Source organism: Rhincodon typus, chromosome 15 (genome assembly GCF_021869965.1).
Source record: "Rhincodon typus isolate 14 chromosome 15, sRhiTyp1.1, whole genome shotgun sequence".
Classification (NCBI taxonomy): Eukaryota; Metazoa; Chordata; class Chondrichthyes; order Orectolobiformes; family Rhincodontidae; genus Rhincodon; species Rhincodon typus.
In genome coordinates, this window is record NC_063346.1 from 36,873,590 (window position 1) to 36,877,708 (window position 4,119).

Sequence of the window (4,119 nt, forward strand, 5' to 3'; positions counted from 1 at the left end):
ACCTTGTTGTCTCGGATTCTCCAGCATCTGCAGTTCCTACTATCTCTGATTCAAATGCTTCAGCCCTGTCTTTTGCACTGATGCATTAGGCTGTCCCATCAATGACCATTAGAATATTTGTGAAGCCTCCTTCTCCTCCTCTGGTTAGTTGCTTAATTGTCCACCACTATTCTGCCTATGGTTGGACAGTAGATTCAATGGCTGTGAGAATGCTTAACTCTACCTACTGCATACTGCGTCCACTGTTCGGCATGCAAATAGTCTTGTGTTGTAGCTTCACCTAAGGCACAGAAGTTTCAATTGCTCTGCTCTGCTTACAGAAATACTAAAGTGAGCGTATACCATAAGAATGATGTTTTCTGCCTTAACAGCTAGATTTCCAACACTGTATACCTATGTGCATTGTGCAACATATGGGCCAAATAATTACTTCAAAATGACTTTTTGAGCACCTTTCAGTTTTTGGTAAGCACTTGTTCTTTCTGTAATTTACATGTGTGAGCTGAATATGTGGGAAGGCTCTCTGGGCTGAGATTGAAGGTCTGAATAATATTTCTGCCTTGATTGCTTCCAAGGTTTCTGAGCTATCATTATAGAAATCCACTGGTAAATCCTGCAACTCCTTCTCAAAATTGAAATTTCTCAAGACTAAGAGGATATACTTTGTTACACCTTATTTATGGTATACAGAGAAAAGTCTAATCTGCTTCAACGTAATCAAAATGATTCTGTCTTAAATTTTGATGCCAGGACATTCTCACTCAGTGTATTTGCCTTTAATTACCTACATGTCAGGTCTCTCATCACAAAAGAATCACTGTCAATTTCTTTATCAACATTTACACCGCTCTGGATACTTCAAAAAGACTAGAGGTGCCTCACAACAAAATAAACAATGAAATGTAAACGAAATAGACAAAATAAAGTTCAGCAGCAGTCACTTTATCATTTTGAGGCAATGTTGCCGATTTAAAGAAACATCTCAATGATGATTTAAGACCATCGTAATAGGAGTAGATCATTCAGCTCCTCGGGCCTGATCTGCCATTCAATAGGATCATACCTGATCTGAACCTCTTCACATCCACTTTTCTGCCCTTTCCCCATAAACCCCGATTCCTCTACTGATTAAGAATCTGTCTATCTCAGCCTTAAATATACGCAAGGACTGTGCCCCCAGAGCTCTCTGTTGCAAGGAGTTCCAAAGATTCACAACCCTCTGAGAAGAAATTTCTCTTTATCTCAGTCTTAAATTGGCACACTTTATTCTGGGGCAGCACGACGGCACAGTGGTTAGCACTGCTGCCTCACAGCACCAAGGACCTGGGTTTGATTCCAGCCTCGGGGCACTGTCTGTGCGGAGTTTGCACGTTCTCCCTGTGTCTGCGTGGGTTTCCTTCGGGTGCTCTGGTTTCCTCCCACAGTCCAAAGATGTGCAGGTTAGGTGGATTGGCCATGCTAAATTGCCCGTAGTGTTCAGGGAGGTGTAGATTAGGTGGGTTATAGGGGGATGGGTCTGGGTGAGATGCTCTGAGGTTCAGTGTGGACTTATTGGGCCGAAGGGCCTGTTCCCACACTTTAGGGATTCTATGATTCTGACACTATGCCGTTGAGTCCTAGACTCTCTCATAAGGGTTAATGTCAGGTGGTAATGATTCAATACATTTGTCAATACATTTATTCAATACCATTATCCTTGTAGGTAGTAGAGATGATGGGTTTGGAAGATGCTGTCAGAAAACTTGTGGAGTTGCTGCAGTGCATTTTGTAGATGGTACACACTGCTACCTCTGTGAGTTGGTGATGAAGTGGGTGAATGTTGCAAGTGTTGAGATGGGATGCCGACCAAGCAGGCTGCTTTGCTGTTGAGCATCTTGAGTGTTGTTGCACTGTCCAGAGCAAAACTGGACTTCTGACTAGCCTGAGTTGGGGTAGCTGCAGAAATTATATGACCGAAGAAGGGCAGAAAGCGAGACTGCAGAAATTTTGAAATGCAGTTGTGAGTGAATTGAGAAACAGTTTTTCTCCCAGGGATATATATAAAAGTAATCAACCCTCAAAGGGGAAAGAGGGAGTGTGGGTGGAGCATGATACAAGGTAGTGCAGAGATTGGTTTATCTGTGATTGATACAGAGGAAGCAATATCACTTATGATGGCAAGTGGGTGGCTGTGAATGTAGTTTAGCTTGTTTATATGGAGGAAGATATGAAGGGAAGATAGGAGATTAGCAAATTCAAGAAATGAATTAATGGAGGTTTAAATTATTTGTGAATTGTTGCCTTCATCATAAAATGTGTATTGAAAATAGATCAGTGGACCATCATAGAAGATCATAGAATCCCTACAGTGTGGAATTTCTCCTATACCACTGTTTACCTCCCTGACTATCTACAATGTTCACTTCAGTGGTTAGCACTGCTGCCTCACAGCACCAGGGACCCGGGTTCGATTCCACCCTCTGGCAACTGTCTGTGTGGAATTTGCACATTCTCCCCGTGTCTGCGTGGGTTTCCTCCGGGTGCTCTGGTTTCCTCCCACAGTCCAAAGATGTGTAGGCTAGGTGGATTGGCCATGCTAAATTACCCCGTAGTGTTCAGGGATGTGTAGATTAGGTGGGTTATAGGGGGATGGGTCTGGGTGGGATGCTCTGAGGGTCAGTGTGGACTTGTTGAGCCGAAGGGCCTGTTTCCACACTGTAGGGATTCTATGATTTGCAAACTCCAACTTGGTTAGATTCCTAACTTTAATTTATCCAAACTTACTTTGCTGCTTTATTCCTGGAATATCACTTTTTATCCAACTGTGATACCACCCAAGAGTCCTAAAAATGTGCTGGCTACAGGGAGCAGCACTAGTTTAATTGCTACTTCAGCAAGCCAGCACAGCCTAGAACAAGAGGCCCACTGCGTCCTGTGCTGGAATCATTTTCTCTTCCCCAGACAGTGGTGGGAAAATGGACTGCAAAAGTTCAAAAAGGCAGCTCGCCATCACCCTCTCAAGGGCAACCAGGGATGGGCATAGTCTGCTGACCCAGCTAGAGAAACTCACATTCCATAAATAATAATGATGATGATAAACACGGTCATTGAGTAGTTCTAAGGATTTGGGTGGTTAGATTCGTGGCTATAAATGAGTGAAAGGATATGGGAGTGGTGGGATAGACAGGAATGTGGAGCTGATTCTGAAATCAGATCAGCCATGATCTTAGTAAAGGGCACAGAAACCCCAAGAGGCCAACTGGTCTACTCCTGCTCCCAATACAGCTCTTCTACATTCACACTGAAATGTGACATGAAATGCAATTAAAAATTTAGTTGCCTCTGCTCATAATTATAGAGGGTTTTAATGGAATCATTTGACTCTGTGTTGCGAACATTCTCGCTGTAACATCACATCTGGGTCATTTAAACCATTTTGACAAACATATTTCTCCCTCTTGCTGCACAAACAATGTCAGTGTTGGTCTTTTTGCCTCCAGTTAGAGAAAGTACACACTTGGTGATACCTCTCTGCTGTACAGCATGAGGGTTAACACAAACAGCAACAGCAGCAACATTAGGGCAAACACCTGCACCAATGGCAATGTTAGAGCTAACACTAGCACCGACAGCAATGCTATGGTTAATGTGAGCACCAACAGCAGCCTTAAGATTAAGACTAGTATTACGGTTAACTCTAGCACCAACAGCAACATTAGGTTTAACTTTAAGATCCACAGCGGCATTCGGGTTAACTCTAAGACTCACAGCAGCGTTAAAGTTAACTCTAGCACCAAGAGCAATGTTACGATTAACTCGAGCACCAACAATAATGTTATGGTTAACTCTTGCATCAATGACAATGTTAGGGTTAACTGTAACACCCACAGCAGTGTTAGCATTAACTCTTAAGAGCCAGAGCAGTGTAAGTATTAACTCCAGCATCAATGGCAGTGTGGGGTAAACTCTAAGACTGACGGCAACATTAGGGTTAATTCCATAACTAACAGTAACATTAGGATTAACTTTAAGATCCACAGCAGTGTTAGGGTTAACTCTAGCCCCAGTGATAATATTACGGTTAACTCCAAAGCCCACAGCAGCGTTAGGGTTAACTCTAGCCCCAGTGATAATGTTAGG